This window comes from Canis lupus, chromosome 26 (genome assembly GCF_048164855.1).
Source record: "Canis lupus baileyi chromosome 26, mCanLup2.hap1, whole genome shotgun sequence".
In the NCBI taxonomy this organism is placed as follows: Eukaryota; Metazoa; Chordata; class Mammalia; order Carnivora; family Canidae; genus Canis; species Canis lupus.
The window spans coordinates 18,597,189-18,622,808 of NC_132863.1; the positions used below are offsets into that span (position 1 = coordinate 18,597,189).

Genomic DNA, 25,620 nt, shown 5'->3' on the forward strand with positions numbered 1-25,620 from the left:
AACACCTCCCTACACACACACACACCTCTCATCAGTTCTCAAACTATGTGATCTTCTCCCTACAGGGTCCTTCCTTATTCCTAATCTCACTGCTAGTACTATTGCTGAAGTCTGCACATCAACCTTTCTCTACTACGCTGGCCTCCCAACAACGCAATTCTCCACCAATTCCTCCCTTCTCTAATTTATTCTGCACATATTCCCAGATTAATCTTCATAAAGCACAGCTCTGATCACACCTCTCCTCTACTCATTTTTGCCTAGTGAATTAAAGACAAACTACCTCTATTCCAGGCCCTCCACACCCTCCACACACCACATACTTCATCCAAGCAAAACTACTCGTTGATTCTGATTACATCCCACTCTTCCTTCTTCTCCTCCTTTGCTCCTTGCCTTTTCTCTTCCTTGCTCATCCTTCAAGTCCCATCTTATTTTTTTTTTAAGATTTTATTTATTTATTCATGAGAGACACAGAGAGAGAGGTAGAGACACAGGCAGAGGGAGAAGCAGGCTCCATGCAGGGAGCCCGATGTGGGACTTGATCCAGGGTCTCCAGGATCACGCCCTGGGCTGAAGGCGGTGCTAAACCGCTGAGCCACCCAGGCTGCCCAGGGAGAGAGAATCTTTTTTTTTTTTTTGGGGGGGGGGGGCGGGAATCTTAAGCAGGCTCCACACCCAGGGTAGAGTCCGAGGCGGGGCTCCCTCTCACGACCCCAAGATCATGACCTGAACTGAAATCAAGTAGGATGCCTAACTAACTGAACCACCTTGTTGCCCCAAGACTCATTGAATTTTAATCAAATTCATTAACCTTTATCTATGAAATGCCTAAAATAATGGTATGCCAGTATTTGTGTGGAGAAGACCACCCTAAAGCTACAGCTTTACAAATCCAACTAGTGACTAAAAAGGCTGCATTTTCAGCCCTTCTCAACGGTTAAAATGACTGGGGTTGGGGAGGCTGGTGAGGGAGTCCTCAGGGAGCACACATAAAACCCAGAGTGGTCATAAACTGTATTTGCAGACAAATACCTGATATTGCCAGGGGTAATGATTATATGTGCAGAGTAAAACTTTTCAGAGCCCTAAATGGTTCAGTCCTACCCTACAAAAGGTATATATCTCTGCGCATTTCCCCTGAATAATGGAAAATGCTCCAGAAAGAATAAAAACACATCTGTTCTTTGAGCCAATCAGATTCATTAGCAGAAGGGCCTTTCCAACATTAACACTTCAAAATGCTTCCATCATATTAAAAAATACCTGCTTTGTTCTTCATAACATCACTACCACCTGATATTATTAACATTTTAAACTGATATTATTAAACATTTGAAAAAAAAATAAAAAAATAAAAAAATAAAACATTTGCCCCCCCACCTCCAGAAAGCAACTCCATGTGGGACTTTGGTTATTCACTGCTACATCCCCAATGGCCTATAACAATGACTGATATATACAAGGTCCCCAATACAGGTTTCTTCACAAAGGGAAGAAGAGAGAGAAGATGACAGGTTAAGGAATAACAAAGGAGTTTCTCCACTCCTGAGTCTGTAGGTTAAAATGGCAAGCATAATTTCTCACATAGCCAGCCACTCTGCACAAAATGGTGCCAAGCTCACGGTGTTCACCCAGATTTGCAGATTCCATAAGTGAAATGAATGAGAAATTCTTAAGAATGTCCTAAGGGGGGATCCCTGGGTGGCGCAGCGGTTTGGCTCCTGCCTTTGGCCCAGGGCGCGATCCTGGAGACCCGGGATCGAGTCCCACGTCGGGCTCCCGGTGCATGGAGCCTGCTTCTCTCTCTGCCTGTGTCTCTGCCTCTCTCTCTCTGTGTGACTATCATAAATAAATTTAAAAAAAAATTTTTTTTTAAATGTCCTAAGGATGAGACCTCAAACATCTAGGAGACTAAAATGAGTAGTACAATGAGAAAATAATCTCCAGCAGCTGCTGACTGCTTTCTGTCCAACAACCTTGCAAAAGGAAAATACCTGCTTCCTGCAAGCTTGGACTTCCAGAAGCTAAGCCCCTGCCAAACTGGTTGTCACTCTGAGTAAAGACAGACAGATGCATCAACTGAAAAAATTACTCACCATCTTTGTAACAAGCACAGTTGTATAAGCCACTGCAGTCTTCACACTGTGGACAGGCTGGCTGTTGTCCCCACCCAACTCCATTCTCAGCTGAGAAGTTGAGGTTTGATGAATAGAATAAACTCTAACACCTCACTTTTCTGGTAATAAGGAAAAATCCACTAATTCACAGTGAAATTTCTAGATAACCAAAATGTACCTGCTTCATCAATTAAAAAAAAATGGTTTTCTTATAAATGTTTGAGGTTGCAAATCCTCTACCTAAAGATTATTATGCACCTCTACAATGAGGACGCTTAATGACATCATCCTAGGTTTCCTTTGTTAAAACAAAACAAAATTCATGGGACGCCTGGGTGACTCAGCAGTTAAGCGTCTGCCTTCAGCTCAGGTCGTGATCCCGGGGTCCTGGGATTGAGTCCCACATTGGGCTCCCTGCATGAAGCCTGCTTCTCCCTCTGCCTGTGTCTCTGCCTCTCTCTCTGTGTTTCACATGAATAAATAAAATCTTAAAAAAAAAAAAAAATTCAGCCGAGTAAATTTTAAAGGTTTTATCGGCTTTATTCAATGATTCATGAATAGGGCAACATCCCACCTAGCAGACAGAAAGGAGCTCTGAAGATCTGTACAAAATAAAAGACTTATATAGGCAGAAAGGGGTAGGAATAAGGAAGTCATGCTAGGCCAAAGCAGACTGGTTACTGTGAGGTCATTCTCCTTTAGGGAATTCCCTTAGGGAAAGATAGGGGTGCATCAGGCAGATTATCTAACTAGTGCTGTCAGATAACTTCTGACTAGTTTAAGATTCCATTTGTGGGAGAGCCAAAGTTTCAGTTTGGTGATGTAAGGCTTAGCATAAGTGAAGTCACTTTGGGGTCTGCTATCTTGTTTTCAACGCCTGAAATCTCTACTGTTCTTCTGCCTAGGCAGGACTCAGGGGCTAATGAGTGAAGGTGCTATCTACCCCAATAGTACAGACTCTGTGCTTCAGTGCTCAAGTTTGAATCCTCCCTCATTATCAGGACACTGGCTATCTGCAGACTTGTCTTCAAAGTGTTTCCAAAGCTGCCTCTCTCCCAAAGAACTCTAACAAGGATGGAGAACTCAGATGGCCCAGGCTCTCAGAACTAGGCCTGCCCTAAAAATGAATACAGTCAGTGAGCAATTCACAGTCTGAGAGGGTCCTCGGGCACAGTGCCCAACACAGGCTTCTAGGTGCGCACTGTTAGACCTCAACCCCTGCTGTTCTCAAAGCATTTACTTCAAGAGGTCCTGGCTGGGAGCAATAACCTCTCAATCAGAAACGCTTGAGGCTGACAGGACCGACAAGACTCTTAGGCCCTGCAGATAGGTATTCTGCAGCCTGAGGGAGACACGGGGCGAGAAGAAATCTATCCATAAGCTTGACACACAGAGAAGGAAACGCAAGTCAGCATGCTTTGCGGCTGGTGACAGTGAGGACCTGTAAACACCCAAATTCATCTGTCACACCTGCACGTCATCTATGCACCTGTAGTGTTTCATTCTATTAGGGAGAGGCAGAGGATGAATGCCATGAAAGCCTCCAAACTACAAAACTTCCAAAACAATGAGCAAATGTGTACTACTAATTTTCACAAAAACATTCTCAGTACTTAAGAATAATAATACTAAAAAAAAAAAAAAAAAAAAAAAAAAGAATAATAATACTGGAATTCACTAAAGCTACATTAATAAGGAAATCAATCCTATAAACACAAGTAAGAAGTGATAAACTAGGCAAAAAAACAAAAAAGAAAAGGTTGCAACCGATTTTCCAAAGAAGCAAGTCTATCTCAATGAGAAGAGTATCTAAGAGGCATGGGGAAAAGGGGAACCAGTACGAACTGTGTGATCTTAGGAGTGATTGTGTCACCCTCAGGCCTCAGCTTTTTCAAGACAGAAACAATTCCTATCTCAGAGGTATTAGGGAGATAAAGTAAGGTAAGGCTAAGTTTTTCAAGTTGTGGATTGAAACGTACTGGATCTTAAAATCAGTTCAGGGGATCCCTGGGTGGCGCAGCGGTTTGGCGCCTGCCTTTGGCCCAGGGCGTGATCCTGGAGACCCGGGATCGAATCCCACATCGGGCTCGCGGTGCATGGAGCCTGCTTCTCCCTCTGCCTGTGTCTCTGCCTCTCTCTCTCTCTCTCTGTGACTATCATAAATAAATAAAAATTAAAAAAAAAATTTTTTTAAATCAGTTCAGTATATCACAACTATCAAAAAATAAAATATAGTGCCAGAGGGCAGCCCCTGTGGCTCAGCAATTTAGGCCGCCTTCAGCCCAGGGAGTGATCCTGGAGACCTGGGATCGAGTCCCACGTCAGGCTCCCTGTGTGGAGCCTGCCTCTCTCTCTGTCTCTAATACATAAATAAAATCTTAAAAAAAAAAAAAGATAGAAAAGAAAAGAAAAGAAAAGGAAAGGAGAGGAAAGGAAAGGAAAGGAAAGGAAAGGAAAGGAAAGGAAAGAAAAGAAAAGAAAAGAAAAGAAAAGAAAAGAAAAGAAAAGAAAAGAAAAGAAAAGAAAAGAAACTAACTAGAATCTGATTTAAAAAAAAAAAAAATATATATATATATATATATATATATATATATATATATATATATATATATAGTGCCAGAAGTCACGCTACTCCTAAAAGGGGTACATACCATGTTAACATAATGTGGTACTTCAATACCAGAAATAAATACTGACATGCCAATATTTTCTTTTTGTTCTATAACTCTAGTTACTAAGCTCAACAAATTCCTCCCGAAACCAGAGGCCTAGTTCTCACTGCCCAGCCTGTTGTTAATCTTCACAGCTGACTTAGCACCCCTCTACCTTCTGACAACCATATGTGCTAGGAACAGCCAAGTCTGACAGCAACCAGGAGCTTATGACCATGTCGACAGGATGGCTGTGCTTTCAAGCTTGCTTCTCCCAGGGACAGTTAGTTTTGCCTCCCTGTCAGAAACCATCATAACAGATCAACACGCCTTTACTGAATCTCGTGGGAGCTACAGAACTCCAAGACAAAGAGCCCAAATCCAAACATTTTATTGCTGAGAGACAACACCTAACCAGAATTTGAACAATTTCCATAGAAGACTGGAGAAGAAAGGAAGATGAAGAAATGGGATGCAGGAATAGAGAAGGTTCCACAGAGGAGCTGAGGTAGGCATCAGGGGGTATGGGCTCCCTGGCACGCAGGCCTCACATTGGTGCAGCCTCCAGGGCCTGTGCGGAGATGCCCCTGCTTCCAGCATACAGGCCCCAAGGAACTCTGGTGCCACTACCCCACCTCCTCTCTCCAAGACAAGTACAGAGTGAGGCAAGTGCTCTCCAACTCCCATGGCCCTGTTGGCTAACCCTGAGATGCTCACAGGTCCTGGTCCTCTTGTGTTAGGAGCTCTTTGGCCAAATCATGGAAAATCAAATCATGACTAGGGAGATCAAGAAAGCAGAATGGCTAAAGCAAACAGCATGGAACTCAGACTCAGCCTACCTGGGTTCAAAGTCTAACTTGTGTTTTAGATCTTTTTGCTCATCCCTGTAAAATGGGAGTCAATATTCTGATAATCCAGGAAGCCTGCCTCTAGTTATAGATATACAAGTAGCCATGGGTCACAGCATGATCAGGCCTTACAAGAACTTCACAGCCCTGCTGAACAGGTGATCACTGAAGCATGTCTGTGAAAAATGAGATCTTTCAGGTTCCTTAACTATTCAAAATAAGAACAAAAAACTCTTGCAAATCAATAAAATGTGGTCATGCCAACAGAAAAAAAATCAGCGAGAAACAATTTGTCAAATAACCTGTATATTTATCTAACCTCACTAATAATCAATGACATCAAAAATAAAATGGACAGGGACACCTGGGTGGCTCAGCAGTTGAGTGTCTGCCTTTGGCTCAGATGTGATCCCGGAGTCCCAGGATCGAGTCCCACATCAGGCTTCTTGCATGGAGCCTGCTTCTCCCTCTGCTTATGTCTCTGCCTCTCTCTGTCTCTCCCATAAATAAATAAAACCTTTAAAAATAAGTAAATAAATAAAATGGCCATAGAAGCCATTTTCTCACATCAAACTGAATAGATAAAAAGAACATTCACAGTGGACTGGACCAGGCTCAGAGAAAACCAATATGCTCATATAGTACTCATGCAAATGTAAATTACCACCACTTTATGAAAGGCAAGTTGGAAATATGTATTAAGAACCTTTAGGGGCACCTGGGTGGCTCAGTGGTTGAGCATCTGACTCTGGCTCAGGTAATGATCCTGGGGTCCTGGGGTTGAGTCCCATATCAGGTTCCCTGTGAGGAGACTGTATCTCTCTCTGCCTATGTCTCTGTCTCTCTCATGAATAAATAAAATCTTAAAAAAAAAAAAAAAGCACCTTTAAATGGCTCACATCTCCTCTGATCTAGTCATTCCTTGGTGAGAAATATACCCAAAGTGAGTATCTAGAGAAATACCTCATTTACAGGAGGATGTTCATCATGCCATTATGAGAAGAAACCATTTACATGACGACCTACTTAACAAAGATAGGGAGGGCCGCCCGGGTGGCTCAGCGGTTTAGCGCCACCTTTAGCCCAGGGCATGATCCTGGAGACCCGGGATTGAGTCCCACGTTGGGCTCCCTGCATGGAGCCTGCTTTTTCCTCTGCCTGTGTCTCTGCCTCTCTCTCTCTGTGTCTCTCATAAATAAATAAATAAATAAAATCTTAAAAAAAAAAAAAGATAGGGAAAACACCAAGCAGCCACAGAAAAAAAGATTACCAGGGCACAATATAAATGATAGCAGCAGTTACATTCTAGGTAGTAAAATTAAAGGTAATTTTAAATGTTTAAATATTTTCCCATCACCTCCACATTTTCCACCAAACAAGTATTGATTGCTTCCATACTTTAAAAATGCACCAAATGGATAGATCTAAGCTTCTCAACTCCTCTGTGCTGAGGTGCTGAGCCACCTTTGCTGGCTTCCCCCTAAATTCTCTGGCCTGGCTTTCAGGGCCTTCCCCCTGGGACCCCTAACTTATTCTTCGTCCATCTTTCCAGACGCACTCCTGTTCCTCCAGCTAAACTGTCACCACCCCCCATAAGCCCTTCCCCTGCCCTCACCCAGGCAGTGCTAAACAAGTCAGAATGATGAGCAAGCCCTAGAGTCCCACATGGATGACCATAGGAGACAATATGATATTCTTCAAAGTAACCAAAACCACCAGCCCCTGAGGTCAGCTTCCATATCTATACTGAACTCATCAAAGCTAAGACAGATTTGTGATGAATGAAGATGGAAATCCTGGGCTAACTTTCCCTGGAAAAAAAAGGGGGGGGGGCTGAAAAATCTCAAACCATCCTGGTTTTCCATCCCTTTCTTGATCCCCTAGATACCAAAATGTTTTTTCAACTTCATATAATGGCTCCTTCTTGTATTTTAGATTTTCTTTTATTAATACAGTATTTATTTGTCTTCCCTCTGTCAAATCCTGAGCCAACCACTTTCCCCAGGCTGCTTGTAGAGGTATAGAAAAAGGAACATACAGGGCGAGACACAGGATAAAGACCTATGGGAGATGAGACACAGCTCCTTCACATGGTGAAGATGACAAAGACCACCATCGGGCAAAAGAGCCCCATGGCCTCCGAGAGGGCAAAGCCCAGAATGGCGTAAAAGAAGAGCTACTGCTTCAGAGACAGATTCCTGACATGACCAATGATGAAATTCACAAACACAGTCCCAATTCCAGCCCCAGAGCCAGCCACCCCTACCGTGGCAGCCCCAGCCCCAATGAACTTGGCTGCTGTGTTGATGTCTCTTGAAATGGCTGTGGTTCAGAAGCTATGGCTGGGAATAAGTGAGGTCAGGGAACATGGGGCTGCCAAGCTGTCGAGGCTCTCATCTGTCAGTGTCTCCCGTTGCTTTTAACATCGCTGCAGACATTGATCGGCTCAACAGCTGAGAGGTGCTCCTGCCCAAGGGGTTGGAGACAAACTTTGCACAGGTGTACATTTTCAGGGGATGAGCAGTTGTGGCAGGAGAGCTGTTCCCAGTGCAGAGAAGACAGAGAGCTTGTATTTTGGGTATTTTAAAACCAATGAGAAATATAAGAGCCATGTGTTACAACACCAAAGCCCATTATCGAGGTAATTTTTCCTTGAGATCTAGGAAACAAGATATCTAACCAGTTTCAGGACTCAAGCAGGATCCTCTAGAATTATGAGATGTCACTTGTCTGATAAAAAGCCTCTAGGAAAGGCTGATATCTTTAGAAGAAATGGTTCTTTGACAGAAGTGCTCAAAATAGTTACTGTCCCAAAGTGTTTTCAACAGACCACTATGTGAAAATTGAAAATTCTCTGTACAGAATTCTCTGTGGAACAGACAGAAGATAGAAATGGCAACCGTTCAAGAGAAAACTGAGTCTGGCTGACATCCCTGTAAAAAAACAAAGCCTATGTGGCCCTTGCTCTCCCAAAACTATAGGGGGTGACAGACATCAGCCTCAACATGGCATAGACCAGACTGTAGTGGAAGATTCTATTTAAAGTAGCCAGTAAAGGAGGTGTTTGGGCTTCCACAAACTACCCTCATATTCAAAGTAGGATGGGACACTACCCACCTATAGTTGAAGGGAATACAGAAGATTTATGATTTATGCCTTCAGAGGGAAGTCCCTGGAAAAACTGGCTAAAGGTGATCAGAATGCAGATTGGCTGGTCAGTCCCTCCGAGCCCACTTCCATATATGACATAATGGGACCATTTCTCAACTGATTATTTTTCCACCAATGACCTCTTGTTTAGACAACTATTATTATTTTGAAGCCTAAATTTATCAGTAACTGATTCATTTCTCCAAAGAGAACTGCCACATTACACTAAGAACCTAATCATGGCATCCTTGTTAGGCCCTTCAGGCAGCAAGAGAACCCTGCCAGGACTTGCACCACCTCTGGCAAGTGACTGTTTCAACATCTAGGGAATGTACATTTCTGTTGCAATGATGGAAAGAGGCTGCATGCGTGATAATAATTTTTATCTAAAGTCATCTTGTTGGGCACCTGGGTGGCTCAGCGGTTGAGTATCTGCCTTTGGCTCAGGGCGTGGTCCCGCAGTCCCAGGATCGAGTCCTACATCGGGCTTCCTGCATGGAGCCTGCTTCTCTCTCTGTGTCTCTCATGAATAAATAAATAAAATAAAGTCATCTTGTTAAGGCAGCATAATTGCTGGCTATCTTTAACAGGTCATTTCCATACAATTTCATAAGACTTAAGATCATCATTTTAGGGGCATCTGGCTGGCTCAATCGGTAGACCATGCAACTCTTGATCTTGGGGTTGTGAGTTTGAGCCTCATTTTGGGGGTAAAGATTACTTTAAAAAGTGGGGGTAGGGTGCCTGGGTGGCTCAGTAGGTTAAGTGTCCAGCTCTTGGTTTTGGCTCAGGTCATGATCTCAGGGTCTTGGGAGCTACTGGGATGCAGGGAGTTTTCTAGATATTATTCCTTTGTTTACTAGACATTTACAGACCACTCAGCAACAGATCCTCAAGGCCTGTGCCTTGAGGGTTCTTTCTCTAAGCCACAGGCAACTATCTGTGCTTGGTCCCCACCATTCTTTCCCATTCTCACACCTGCAAAACAGTCCCGCTTTTCTCCTTGTCTGGCTGTCAGTGACCTGGCTGAGGAGGTACCACCACCTCCACCACCAAAGGAGACCACAACTGGACTCTTCTACTCTCTGCCCTCATCTTCCCACAGCTTTGCTTCTGTGCAGTGGCTTTGTAGAATGCCTGCCAATTTTTCATAGGCATCTTCAGGCCTCTGAAGTACTCAAAGTTTCTGTCTTGTCTCAACATCTATCCTCTTTTTCTTCCATTGTAATAGGAACCCCAGGGCTCAGTCAAGCACATGGCCACCTAGAAAGGGCATTTCCCAGCTTCCCTTGCAGCCAGGCAAGGACATGTGACAGAGTTCTAGCCAATGGGGTAGATGCAAAAACCATGCATTTTCTAGGAGTCCTTACAGGAAAGGAACAGGCTTTTTCTCTCTCCTTCCCTTCTTCCTGTTTCCTGAAATATGGATGTGATAGCTGGAATTCCAGCAGCCATTCTGCACTAGGTGTGGAAGTCACACACTCAGGATGGTGGAACAGCAAGAGAGAAGGAACCTGAATCCTTGACACTGTGAAGGTGCTGGAATGCCTACCTCCAGACTTCTGTGTGAGGAAGAAGTGTACTTATACTTCTGTCTTGTTTCATCCACTATCATTTTTAGTTTTCAGTCACTTGCAGCTTAACAGGACAGCAACTAGTTTTTGGTATGGAAACCTGATACTTCGTGGTAATGTTTAAAGAAATAGGTTATAAACACACACAAGTACTGGTTATTTCATAAGATAACGGGCTTTTTTTTTTTTTTAAGATTTTTTATTTTATTTACTCATGAGAGATACAGAGCGGGAGTGAGAGAGGCAGAGACACAGGCAGAGGGAGAAACAGGCTCCATGCAGGGAGCCCGACGTGGGACTCGATCCCAGATCTCCAGGATCACGCCCTGGGCTATAGGCGGCGCTAAACCTCTGCACCACCCGGGCTGCCCAACAGGGGCTTAAAAGTATCATAAAAGCTTAGCAAAATCCATAAAATGGGAAATATATAAAGGTTTACTGTTCGGAAAAACTTAGGTCCTATCACCTTCTGAGATACCATCTTTCATGAAGGAATTTTTGGACCATTGTGTGGGAAATAATGTTGGCCAGGTAAAACCTTGTCTGCTCCTTCCACTTGACCTCTCCATGGTATTCAACACAGCTTTTCTTTCTTCTCAAACACTTGTTATTTCAGAATTTGGTCTCACACCACCCTCTTCTGACTCTTCCTTGGTCTCCTACCCAGTGTCCTCCCCTCCATCAGCCAATTCCAATCAAACACAGGCACTTATCATGGTCAAGTGTCAGTTCTTGTCCTTCTTAATGTAAAGAAGCCCAGAATTCAGAGGTGCCATGAGTCAGGAGGAACCATGTTTATCCTTCACCCCAAACACGGAACAACAAAAGTGTTGCAATGAGTTGCTTCTAATGTAAGATCAGCTCAGTCTCTCAAAACTGAAAACTTCCTGTTGATGAAAGCAGACAGAGAGCATGCCTCATATCCCCCTGATAATGAATGTCAATAAGCACAGTAAGGAATAAAACCATGATCTTTTAGGCAGAAATAGTAGGGACAGGGACCAACCACAGATGAGATTTCAACAAATTTCTGGATAACAAAGTAGACTAAAGAACTAAGATGGAGGGGATCCCTGGGTGGCGCAGCGGTTTGGCGCCTGCCTTTGGCCCAGGGCGCGATCCTGGAGACCCGGGATCGAATCCCACATCGGGCTCCCGGTGCATGGAGCCTGCTTCTCCCTCTGCCTGTGTCTCCGCCTCTCTCTCTCTCTCTCTGTGACTATCATAAATAAAAAAAAAAAAAAAAAAAAAAGAACTAAGATGGAGGAAATAAAACAGAAAGTGTAGCCAAGAGTATATACTTGAAGAAGGCTCCAGAGAAAGTAAAGCCCTCTGTCCTCTGCTACCCCCTGGAGTTGTCTCTGGACTGAGATCTGATATATGAGATGTGGATGAGATTTAGGAGGTTCAGCTCCCTATCCACTCAACCTAAAATGAAGCCTATCAAGCACCAGGTCCCATCTAAGCACAAAGAGGTCTCAGACAAATTCCCAGTCAGGAGAAAGGCAAGGCAAGACACTGCTACTCATTCTTTCCTTGTCCAAACGGGAAAGCTTATTTGGGTTATCCTGCCCCCTCCATCCTGTCCCTCATCCACAATTGTCCTTGAAGAGAAGAGGGACAGAAGATAATCTTTAGTACATAGTCCCCTGACTCAGTAAGACTACTGGACATCAAATTGTAATACAAAACCCTGGGCCACCTACAAGGACTTGCAACTAAATAGGCTTGGTGTCACCTGCCTTGGGAGGAAGTGATGTGTTCTGCAGACCAGAAGAAAAGACTGGATTAAGCAAGCACACCCTACAAACCCTCCCCAGTTAGTGTTTTCCTGGGAAGACACACACAGATTGTTAAAATGCAAACTTCGTAAAATGCACGTTTCTCAACGTGATGTTTTTAGTCAATGTTTACATAGGAAGCATCTGTGTCTCAAAAATCCATTTGACATTTTTTTTACAGACTTATTTATTTTTAGGAAGAGAGAGTGAAAGATGTTTGGGGGGAGGGGCAGAGAGAGAGGAGGATAGAGAGTCCCAAGCAGACTCGCCACTGAGCATGGAGCCAAACATGTGGCTTGACCTCATGACCGTGAGATCACAACCTGAGCCAAAATCAAGAGATACTTAACTGACTGAGCCAGCCAGAGATCCCCATTTGACATTCTAAACAAAACAGTGAGTGGGGAAATTTTTGAGTTACATTTCAAACAACAGTGGGAGGAGGTCAGAATCATTAGATTTCAAATCATTAGTCAAAATTCAAAAGGAATGTACAGTCTCTAAAATTACTGGTATTTGAGAGTCACATTGGCAACATATGTTTTATGAACATATGATAAGAGGCTTTATTTTAGAGAATAAAAAAGATCTGATGTCTTATAGCACCGTACAAAGAAATTTTTAATGTAACAATCAGGGGTGTAATAAAACTATATTCTGTAGTTTTTTTTCATCCTAAAGCATGGTCTACAAGAAGATGAAAGCTTGCCAGTTCAGGAAGCTCTACTACAACACCAAGCAAAGGCGACTGGGTTACCCAGTCTGATGATCTACCTGATAATGGATCCCATTATTAGGGTGACCATATAAAGTATCCTCCAAATTGGGACATTAGAGATCAAAGGAGAGTATCACCCACCTAATCCACATCCATTGGCAATGACTGCTTCAACCTTTCTCCTCCTTGGTGAATAACACAGTTCATTAAAGCTGCAGGTCTTGCCATTTTTTTTTTTTTTTTTTTTTTAAATCTCAAGACCTGGGCAGCCCCAGTGGCCCAGCAGTTTAGCGCCACCTTCAGCCCAGGGTGTGATCCTGGAGACCCAGGATCGAATCCGACGTCGGGCTCCCTGCATGGAACCTGCTTCTCCCTCTACCTGTGTCTCTGCCTCTCTCTCTGTCTCTCGAATAAATAAATAAAACCTTTAAAAATAAATAAGTAAATAAATGTCAAGACCTCTTTACACTCTTAATTATTGAAGACAAGAGTGGTCTATGTAGATTACATCAATCAATACTTGCCATTATTAGATATTAAAACAGAAATTCCCAGAATACACAAGTGTGGTAGTTCCTCAGGAAATTAAACATAAAATTACCATATGATCCAGCAATTCCACTTTGGGGTCCATGCCCAAAATAACTGAAAGCACAGATCCCAACAGATATTTGTACACCCATGTTCATGGCAGCACTATTCACAATTTGGGTCATTTGCAGGTTGTGGCTACTATAGAGAACACTGCTTTCAATATTCTATAACTTGTTTTCTAGTGACCATTATGAACATTGTGTACAGATTTCTATCAGGTAATCACCTATGAATGTTCATAGGATTTGTGTAAAGTAGGTTTTATTTTCTGTTAAGATTTTATTTGAGAGGGATCCCTGGGTGGCGCAGTGGTTTAGCGCCTGTCTTTGGCCCAGGGCGCGATCCTGGAGACCCGGGATCGAGTCCCACGTCGGGCTCCTGGTGCATGGAGCCTGCTTCTCCCTCTGCCTGTGTCTCTGCTTCTTTCTCTCTCTCTCTCTGTGTGTGACTATTATAAATAAATAAAAATAAAAATAAAAATAAAATAAAAAAGATTTTGAGAGAAAGAGTGCACACATGAGGGGGTAGGGGAGAACAGATAGAAAGGGAAAGAGAATCTCAAGCAGACTCCAAGCTGAGCACAGAACTCAGCCCAACAGGGGGCTCAATCTCACGACCCTGATCATGATCTGAACTGAAAGCAAGAGTTGGACACCCAAAGGATGGAGACACTGACACCCCTATACACAGCCTTCAGTAAATATTTACCAAACAGTTTTCCAGAGTGGTAATACCAGTTCATACTCCCACAAACAGTATGTGAACTCCATATATTTGCTATCTCTTAGTATTTTCAGTCTTCTGAATCTTAGCCATGCTGGTGAGTGTACAGTGGAATCTCACTGGAGGTTTTAATTTTCACTTCTCAAAAAAAAATTTTTTTTTCACTTCTCTAATGACTAATGATGTCAAGCACATTTTCATATATTTATTGACCATTTGAAGAGCACATTTTTTTAGTTCTCTTTTTCATATATTTAGTTTGTAGGCTTTCCATAGATTCTGGATATCAGTCTTATGTCAAATATATTTTTTATTATCTTCTCATCTGTAGACTTCTTCATTTAGTTCAAAAAACATAAGTTCTTGATTTTAATTTAGCTCTATTTACCAATGGTTTCCTTTATAGTTAGCATTTTTATTAAGAGTTCTTAAATATCACTATACCATTATCACACCTATAAAAATTAACAATTCCTTCACATTAAATCTCCAGGATTTGGGCAGCCCTGGTGGCTCAGCAGTTTGGTGCTGCCTTTGGCCCAGGGCCTGATCCTGGAGACCTGGAATCGAGTCCCAGGATTGAGTCCCACCTCAGGCTCCCTGCATGGAGCCTGCTTCTCCCTCTGCCTGTGTCTCTGCCTCTCTCTCTCTTTCTCTGTGTCTCTCATGAGTAAATGGATGGAATATTAAAATCAATCAATCAATCTCCAGGATTTGAATTTATCCAAAATTTTCTAGTTTTTTTCTTTTCATAGCAGTTTGAATGAGGACCCAAATAAGGTCCAGAAATCATTAATACACCTTATATCTTTTAATGTGCAAGTTTTATATCTCTTGCTCCCCCTTTTTTTATAGTGGGGCAAGATGTCTCCTTGTCATGTATTTTCTAAAGTACTGGACAATTTGAAAGGTGCAAAGTGTACGCTGTGAATTCCCCCTCCCTCCTCCCCAGTGCTCCACAGAGGCAGCCTCTTGAGCCAAGTTGCAGTGCTCATGAGTGCCTCCTGTTGGTGCAGGACCTGATATGTCCTTCCAAAGTTAGACATCTATTGTTACCTTTTGGCAGCAAGTCATTTGTATTAGGGTCTTGCAGGGCCAGCCTAGGGCTCCTCTGTGATGACTCTACTGTGTTTTTGAAAGAGCTGTTGAGATGTGGGATTTTCTTTTCTTTTTTTTTTTTAAGATTTTATTTATTTATTCATGAGAGACAGAGAGAGAGAGAGAGAGGCACAGACACAGGCAGAGGAAGAAGCAGGCTCCATGCAGGGAGCCCGACATGGGGCTCAATCTTGGGTCTCCAGGATCACGCCCTGAGCTGAAGGCAGCGCTAAACCGCTGAGCCACCCAGGCTGCCCAAGATGTGGGATTTTCTGGCAATAGTCTTTGCTCCTGGGTCCCTGACATTGAGGGGATTTCTGTCATGGACTCCAGATTCTTTTTTTTTTTTTTTTTTAAGATTTTATTTATTTATTCATAGAGATGCGGAGAGAGAGAGGCAGAGACAGAGGCAGAGGGAGAAGCAGGCTCCATGCAGAGAGCCTGATGTGGGACTCGATCCAGGGTCTCCAGGATCACGCCCTGGGCTGCAGGCGGCGCTAAACCGCTGCGCCACCAGGGCTGCCCGACTCCAGATTCTTTAGTGGGCGATTCTCAGAGCCTCCTCCCCACAATCTGTGTCCTGCTAGTCCTGGTGGTTTCATGACATCCAGGACATTCCTTGGTGCATATCCCTCAATCAGTGACTATCTCAAATCTGACTTCTCTTGCTCTAGACATTGACCCTCCTGTCTCTGCAAGTAGAATCAGATCTCTAAGTTGCTTTAGCTTTAGAGTACATTGTTCTCTATGTCTTCTCTCTCATCCCGTCCAGGTCACAGATTCTAGCCAGGTGTTACCTGTATTCCTTATCTGTTGCTCCTGAATATTTCACGTGTTCAGCACTATTGTGAAATCTTCTAATTGAGTTCCATCCCTTTAGGATTTGTACCTAGTCACCTCTAGTCCATCTGTCCTTTCTATCTGCTAACAGCTCTGAAACCACCCTATAAATGATAAGGAAAAAAAGAAAAAAAGAATTCTGGACATAGAAGACAATACAGTCTTCTCTCTTAACCAGTCTCTCCTCTTGTTTGGTGCCCCTGTGGTGTCAATCTTGGCTCCTGCTATTTCCAACTCCTGAGTTGTGCTCTTTGTCTGTCACCCCTCTCCCTACCTCTACTTATTTAAATCTTATTTTCTCAAAATCTGTTTTAGCTCTTCTCCATCTCATTATTTCATCAGGCATATATTTATTGTAGAAATCACAGAAATGTATACATATGAGAATGAAATCCACCTATAATCCCATCATGCAGAGCTGTTCAAATGCATGCGGCTGCACCTGACTGTAATAGTAGTTACCACATATGATCTGATAGCTTGCCTTTTTACGCTGTCAGAAGCATATTCTCCACATCATTAAGGTTCGTTCTTCATAAACAGTATTTCAAACTTTTTCTTATTACGAAGAAACAGGTGAAAATAAAAGATATTCATTGTAGAAGCACCAAAAAGAAAAGAAATCACCTTAAGCCTGACAATGAGAGATAACCACTGTCATTGATGTTTTGGTGTGTAGCCTTTCTTTTTATATGCACTGCACAGTCCTGTACTATGTATACTACTGTTTTAGAACTCATTTTTTACTTAAGAATATGCTCTAAACATTGTTCAAATCTGTAAACATTTAACCACCATCATTTTTAATGGCTATGTGTCGTTTCATTGTGTGGCTGTGCCTTAACTTATTGAATCAATCAGGGTTTTTTTGGTTTTTTTTTTTTTCAATCAGGGTTTTAAGTTGTTTTAAATTTTTTGCTATTATAAGCAAGCTGCAGGAAATACCCTTGTTAAAACAAAACAAAATGCAAAAACCCCTTTCTGCACATGGTGTTCTTAGAGAAATTCTATGTTTAGAACTGCTGATTTTAAGAAGGGATGTACATTGTCTAAACTTTTGATACAATTAATGTATTTCCTTCCTGCAGTAAATTTGTAGCCACCCTAACTGCATGAGAGTGTCTATCTTTGTGGTTTCTCCTCCCCCACAAAGACATATTGAGTATTCACTTGTTTCCTGATCTTAGAAGAGGCATTACAGCCTAGTAGTTACAAGCACAGACTCCTAGTTGGACTAGTTGGTTTATAACCTGGCTCCCCCCAATAATTTGCCTCAGTTTTCTCTTCTGAATAATGAGGCTTAGGATGAAGTTATTCTGAGGCATTATTATGTTTTTTGCATAGGAACTGTATCTTTGAGTAACCAAATAGTTGATTAGAAGTTTTACATTTCTTTCTTTTTTTAAAAAGATTTTAGGGGCAGCCCGGGTGGCTCAGCGGTTTAGCGCTGCCTTCAGCCCGGGGCATGATCCTGGAGACCTGGGATCGAGTCCCACATCGGGCTCCCTGCATGGAGCCTGCTTCTCCTGCCTGTGTGTGTGTGTGTGTGTGTGTGTGTGTGTGTGTGTGTCTTTCTCTGTCTCATGAATAAATAAAATCTTTTAAAAATAAAAAAAAGATTTTATTATTTATTCATGAGAAACACAGGGAGGCAGAGACCTAGGCAGAGGGAGAAGCAGACTCCCTGCAGGGAACCTGGTACGGGACTCGATCCCAGGACCCTGGGATCACTAACCTGAGCCAAAGACAGATATTCAACCTCTGATCCACCCTGGTGCCCCTAGAAGTGTTTCCTTATTGAACAAATGGAAAAAGAGTGATACAATATTAATATATTCAACTCCCCAGGGAATTGATAGAATGAGACCATAACCATCAATGCTACCATCAGACAGCCAGATATCATGTATCTCCTGATGGAAGTACACAATACAACCAATGGAGCAGTCTTGTCCAAAAATCATACCTGAGCCTGAACAAGATGTCCGTTTTATGTACTAGTTTACAGGAAATTCAAGGGACAGGAAAACACATTGAAAAATATCACTGGACAAATGACAGGAGGGTCAATGTCTAGAGCAAGAGAAGTCAGATTTGAGATAGTCACTGATTGAGGGATATGCACCAAGGAATGTCCTGGATGTCATGAAACCACCAGGACTAGCAGGACACAGATTGTGGGGAGGAGGCTCTGAGAATCGCCCACTAAAGAATCTGGAGTCGGGCAGCCCTGGTGGCGCAGCGGTTTAGCGCCGCCTGCAGCCCAGGGCGTGATCCTGGAGACCCTGGATCGAGTCCCACATCAGGCTCTCTGCATGGAGCCTGCTTCTCCCTCTGCCTCTGTCTCTGCCTCTCTCTCTCCGCATCTCTATGAATAAATAAATAAAATCTTTAAAAAAAAAAAAAAAAAAAGAATCTGGAGTCCATGACAGAAATCCCCTCAATGTCAGGGACCCAGGAGCAAAGACTATTGCCAGAAAACCCCACATCTTGGGCAGCCCGGGTGGCTCAGCGGTTTAGCGCTGCCTTCAGCTCAGGGCGTGATCCTGGAGACCCAAGATTGAGCCCCACGTCGGGCTCCCTGCATGGAGCCTGCTTCTTCCTCTGCCTGTGTCTGTGCCTCTCTCTCTCTCTCTCTCTCTCTGTCTCTCATGAATAAATAAATAAAATCTTAAAAAAAAAAAAAAGAAAGAAAAGAAAATCCCACATCTCAACAGCTCTTTCAAAAACACAGCAGAGGGATCCCTGGGTGGTGCAGCGGTTTAGCGCCTGCCTTTGGCCCAGGGCGTGATCCTGGAGACTCGGGATCGAATCCCACGTCCGGCTCCCAGTGCATGGAGCCTGCTTCTCCCTCTGCCTGTGTCTCTGCCTCTCTCTCTCTCTCTGTGACTATCATAAATGAATAAAAAAATTAAAACACAGCAGAGTCATCACAGAGGAGCCCTAGGCTGGCCCTGCAAGACCCTAATACAAATGACTTGCTGCCAAAAGGTAACAATAGATGTCTAACTTTGGAAGGACATATCAGGTCCTGCAGCAACAAGAGGCACTCATGAGCACTGCAACTTGGCTCAAGAGGCTGCCTCTGTGGAGCACTGGGGAGGAGGGAAGGGGTAATTCACAGCATACACTTTGCACCTTTCAAATTCTGAACCATGCACTGCCTAGTCAAAATGACACAATAAAGTTTAACTTTCTTGAAAAGGTCACTCAACTTGGTAGGCCCTATGCCATCCCTACTGTTGGGGCAAAGAGCATGAGAACAAAGATTGGGGACTGGACCGGCAAGCTGCCTAATGGAACCAGCCTACCATTGCTGGCACTGCACCACCCTGCCACCAGGCTTGTAAGGCAAGAACTCTGCCCAACACCAAGAGCAACTTGGTATTTTTCCAAGAAGACTCTGGCAAAAACACTAATCAAGAGTCAGGGTCTCTATGTCTCTTTCACAAATCAGAAGCAGTATAGCACATGAAAGTCTCTGCTTTCTCATGCCCAGTAGCCTCCAGCACCAGTCAGGAAAGTCGGGGAGGCTGTCACAGCACAGGAAATAAGAAACCGTGTGCAGGAGAGTTACTCTGCAAGCCTACTAGAAATGCAAACAAGTTTAATATACTCCACTGGTATAGATCTGAGAACAGAAGAAGAATGCACAGATCAGAAACACAAGAGTCCTCTTAGCAGCAGTTTTGCTTTTCAAGGTCAATCAGGGTCTGGAAGCAGGTGATCCTCCTGAGATATCCTCAAAAGGTCACAGTGCCTATGTAATTGACCTCACATCATCTCATCACATAAGCATTTCACCATCTCACATCACAAGAAGGGTGAGTACAGAACAATATTTTGAGAGAGAGAACACACTCACATAACTTTTATTATAGGATATGGTTGCAATTATTCTATTTTAATATTGTTAATCTCTTACTGTGCTAATGTACAAATTAAGCTTTTTCATAGGTTTATGTATTTTAAAGATTTTATTTATTTATTTATGAGAGACACAGATAGAGAGGCTGAGATATAGGCAGAGGCAGAAGCAGGCTCCATGCAGGGAGCCCGATGTGGGACTTGATCCCAGAACTCCAGGATCACCCCCTGAGCCAACGCAGATGCTTAACCGCTGAGCCACCCAGGCGTCCCAGGTTTATGTATGTATAGGAAAAAAAAACACAGTACAGCTAGGATTCAGTAGTGATCTGCAGTTGCAGGCATCCACTGGGGTCTTGGAACAAATCCTCTACAGATAAGGGATGGGAGGTGGTACTGTATTGATGTTCACATTCTTTCAAACACTTTATTTTTTTAGACTTTATTTATTTATTCATGACAGATACAGAGAGACAGAGGCAGAGACATAGGCAGAGGGAGAAGCAGGCTCCATGTGGGGAGCCCGATACAGGACTCAATCCCGGAACCCCAGGGTCATGCCCTGAGCTAAGGCAGACGCTCAACCACGGGCCACTCACACATCCCTCTTTCAAATACTTTAAAGGATAATTATTTGCATCCTTTTGCAACATGAAATTAGTTACAAGATTCATTTTTGTGCATTTAGTTCTATTTCTTCAAATCAATGGAGAAAGAATGGAATATTTGAAGCCAAAACTGGTATAAAATCCTGAACATTTTCTTATGAACACAGACACCAGCCCTTCTTCAGAGCTAAAGGGACTGTATACAGCAGACACAGGATTCAGTGAAGGTTCTAAGGAGAAGGTATGCTGAATACTGAGTGACTGATTACTGCTGGAACAAACAATTCTGATATTAAAAGTCATCCGGAAAGCAACCTCATACGCAGCTCAGTGTGAGGAGCCCACACCACACTGGGACTTTCTTTCAAGGATACTCGAATGGTGGCCCTCAGGGATGGAGACTCCAAAATACATAAACCACCAGTACCTGGGAAAATTGGACCTAATCAGCTTTTTCTGCCAATTTTTTTCCCCTCAGAATCTCCACATTTACTGACAACTTGCACATATACATGTGCACACAAATTTTGAACACCTTTGCTATTTTTCTGATTTTTGTAGCCACATAAGAAAAATAGGTGATATGTGGGCATGCTTTTAAAGTCTGTAAATTAATTCTGTACCTTTGCAGGCAGCATTATGCAACATAATGAGAAAAAAAATAGTTAGGAAACCTTCATACCCTATGACCCGTATCTCCCTCCAAGGAGCTGTGTGACCTTGAGCAAAGAAACTCTCTGGGATATGGTATCCTCCTCTATCAAATAATGACCTCTAAGACCCTTCTAGTTCTAATAACCAATGAGAACAATTTAACATTTTTAAAAGATACAAATTCTTCCAATGAAATATCACAAATGTGTACAAACACAAAACATCTCAAACCAAATCAGTTTTTAAAAAAATATTTTATTTTTAAGTAATCTCTACACCCAACATGGGGCTCAAATTTATAATCCCAAAATCAAGAGTTACATGCTCTACCAAGTGAACCAGCCAGGCACCCCCAAAATTAGCTTTTTAAAAAACCTAATGAATAAAAAAGCCTAATTTTAAGTAGTCACAAAATGAGAGTTTATAAAATTATACACTTTAAAAAACTAAAATAAAATTATACACCATGATCAACATAAATAAGAAACTTAAAATGGTGGATTATGTAGAAAATCTTGTAATTTCTCTCCCTATTTAAGAACCATAGCCAAGGTTTACTAATTTTTCGATACCTGAAGTATTTCTCAATATAAAAACAAAAGAGTTGAAATAGAGCATTTCTCCTATATCTGTAGTTTTATAGCTCTTAAACTAAGATTTCATTATTTCAGTAATTTACTCTTAAAAATCAGAAAAACATTTTTAATTATTCACCACTATCCTAAAATAGATTATCACCAGTGCAATAAAGGGAAGATAATTGTGTATGGCAATGCTACTTCTATCTGTGTTTTGGAACACTAAAAAATTTGGCCTGAAAACATACATCACAGAGTGCAAGCCCTGTCTATAACACTTTCCTTAAAAAGTGATGAATAGGGAAAGACTATTCCAAACATTCATAACTTGGTGATTTAATCCTCTTACAAGAGTGGAAGGTGAGGGGCACTTGGGTGGCTCAGTGGTTGGGTGTCTGCCTTCGGCTCAGGGCATGCTCCTGGGGTCGAGTCCTGCATCAGGCTTACAGCAGGGAGCCTGCTTCTCCCTCTGCCTATGTCTCTGCCTCTGTCTCTCATGAATAAATAAATCTTAAAAAAAAAAAAAAAAGAGAGAGAGAGAAGGTGAATGTGATTTTTTTCTATAAGAACCCTAGGTGGCTTGGGATCCCTGGGTGGCTCAGCAGTTTAGCGCCTGCCTTTGGCCCAGGGCACAATCCTGGAGTCCTGGGATCGAGTCCCGCGTCGGGGTCCCGGCATGGAGCCTGCTTCTCCCTCCTCCTGTGTCTCTGCCTCTATGTCTATCATAAATAAATAAATCTTAAAAAAAAAAAAAAAAAACTTTATTTCAGCCAGAAACAGTCTTAGCTAATACACCATCACAATGTGATGGCTTCTGCCCTATTTAACATTCATATTAATTTAAACCACAGGAGTATCCTCTGAAACACATGCTATCCTATCACCTCCATTTTAGGGATAGACAAACGGAGGCTTTTATACAAGTGCCTTGCTCAAAGTTACACAGCTGGTAAGTGGCACAGTCCCTGCACCTAACGACCACCTCCAGTTAAAAAAATTTTTTTTTCCCCTGTTAAAATTTAAACTCCTCTTTCTAAACAATGTCATTATTTCCTTCCCAGGCTGGTCTATCTATCTACAAAGGAAGCCTTGAGACGAGCAGAGCTCTAATTTAAGTAGCACTCCAGCACCTAAATACAGCAGAGCCTTCACTGTAACCTCCAAAACAGTCTCCTGAAATGCCAACCCAGACATAAATTTTAAGATGCCGATCTTTTGGCCCATGTTTCATCCTTTTCTGTCCTAACCTCCATTGGAAAAACATGGTTGGGCAGAAGGAGGATCATTCTCAAAGCTTAAATTCCAAGCTTCTTAAATTTGGCAACAATACTGTGCTTTGGGACTTTAAAATTATAAGCACGGTTCCCAGAGGAAAACATTTCCTTTATTAGCAATTGGCTTTGAAAATTCCATTCTAGGATGCTAAATATAACAAAATACCTTCTGACTTCTAATAAACACATTCTCCAGACTATTTTGAAACTAATGATTGTCTGCTTATTTACAAAACAATTTTGCCACAACCATTAAGCAAATGGAACATTTTAAAGAATCCTTCAAGTTTGTTCCAGTTCTTCTAATGAACTGACCTGATAATATTTTCTGAATTTTTCTATGAAAGAAGAAAGTTCTCATTTCACGATTCATTTTTTTTTTTAAGATTTTATTTATTTATTCATGAGAAACACGGAGAGGGGCAGAGACCTAGCCAGAGGGAGAAGCAGGCTCCATGCAGGAAGCCCAATGTGGGACTCAATTTGGAGACTCCAGGATCACGACCTAAGCCGAAGGCGGATGCTCAACAGCTGAGCCACCCAGGCATCCCTCACGATTCATTTCTTTAAAGAGATATCCTTGTTTTATCCCAATTTCCTTAAGTTTTAACACAAGAACATCAGCAAAACAAGAATCATGGAGATAGGTTTTTTAAACTATGAAACAGAGTAAACATTTTTAAAGACTCTATACATTCATCAAAGGCACATAAAGCATTTCACAGTTCTTAAAATGTATCTTTATTATTAAAAATGCCATACACGGTAGTTCAGAAATACTGAGTGACAGGGTGAGGAGCTGACTGCCTTGTTGTGGGCTAATGGACTACATCAATCAGGCTTTTAACCGAATGCAGTAGCCGCTGTGTTTTAGGGAACAAGCACTTAGTAGAGCTCACAACCCCAGTCACTCTGTCATTGTATAAGTGGTTTAAATGCAGTTGCAAACATTTAAGGTACCTTCAGCTGGACAGCTCCTCATGGTCTCCCTACCTAAAACACGGAATATGAAAGTAATTAAGACTCAAATGGCACTTTTTCTCTGGGAGATGGATCCAAGGAGTTGAGTGGGAAGGGTAAAAACTTTTCACCTCATAATCCCATGGGGGCGGGGGGGGGGGGTGGTGGTGGTTTTGTTTTCACCACTAAGTATGTCTATGACAAACAGCTTTTCAAAAAAAATATATCCCACTAGCTACCATGCCTTCTTTTGTCTCCAAAGTTCCATTAACATTAAGTCTCAAACAAGGCTACGCAATCTCTAAATATCTAAGGGGCACCTGGGTGGGTGGCTCAGTGGTTGACCGTCTGCCTTTGGCTTAGGTTGTGATCCAGGGGTCCCATATCCCCCCCTTAGCAGATTCACAGGGGGCCCCCCATCAGGCTCACAGCGGGGAGCCTGCTTCTCCCTCTGCCTATGTCTCTGTCTCTCATGAATAAATAAAATATTTTTAAAATCTCTAAACACGCACCAACATGTATATGCAGGGTAGGGCAGAGTTCTTTTAGGCCCAACCAGGATATTTAATGGGAAGCTAAGAGAGTTCAAAGTACCTTTCTCTACAAATGACTCCTAAACTTGCGCTGAAACCCTAAATTTTCTCCAAAATGTATTCTAAAAATTAATACGAAGAGTTCTCCTTGAAAGATCCACTATTAATAGCAGCAACAAAAAAACTTGTTTAACACCCTATTATCCTTCCCCCAAAACATGCCTCCTAGTATAACTACTCTGTTGACACCCTGTCCCCAAAATTTGTGCTTTCTCCCTTCCTGGTGTTTCCCTAATGTCCCTTTCCTCCAGTTATCAAAACCTCCAAGCTGCATCCGTAAGTGGGTGCTGTGAGGCCCAGTGTCGGACAACAGGGATTGGTGGCAACAGCCGTTCCTCAGCTCCCAGCCCCGTGTTAATCAGGCGGGACTATGATGGCAGGTCCTCCAATTATGCACATTGACCTGAAATTCAGGCTGTTAGAGAAACCTTCTGGTTTTTAAAATAGCATGCGAGGGATGCCTGGGTGGCTCAGTGGTTGAGCGTCTAATTTTAGCCCGGGGCCTGATCCTGGGGTCCTGGGATCGAGTCCCGCATCAGGCTTCTCCCTCCGCCTAGGTCTCTGCCCCTCTCTGTCTCTCATGAATAAATAAATAAAAATTTTAAGAAAAAAATAAAACAGCATGAACCAAAGAACACATGTGCAGGCCACCCGCTGGCAACCCTCGAGTTAACCAGCGTCTTCCATTCCGTCCAGGCTCCCTCAATCCATCCTTCGCATCACTGCCCGCTCAGCTTACCCAACACACGGCTCCTGAAGCCAAGTCCCAACCCTCCTGCTGTCGCTCGACGTCCACAGAGCCGCTCTCCGCCGTCCCCAACTCCCCTGCACAAACCCTTCACTTCAACGAAAGGTGTCTCCTCCCCCGCCCCCCCCCCCCAGCGGCGTCCCCGCCAAGATGGCCTCTGATTTACCCTCCTGCTCTGCTCCATCAATGCCCACACTCGAGGCAGGAAACCCATCCTGGGAGTAACCCTTCCAACACCTGC

At 42.8% G+C, this 25,620-nt stretch overlaps 1 protein-coding gene and 1 pseudogene across 2 annotated transcripts in view; both read right to left on the reverse strand.

Annotated features, from left to right (window-relative positions):
* CDS2 (CDP-diacylglycerol synthase 2) overlaps positions 1–25,620 on the reverse strand; it is a 62,013-nt gene that overhangs the window by 35,539 nt on the left and 854 nt on the right. The window lies entirely within an intron of this gene.
* On the reverse strand, positions 7,542–8,394 carry LOC140617855 (ATP synthase F(0) complex subunit C2, mitochondrial pseudogene; annotated as a pseudogene).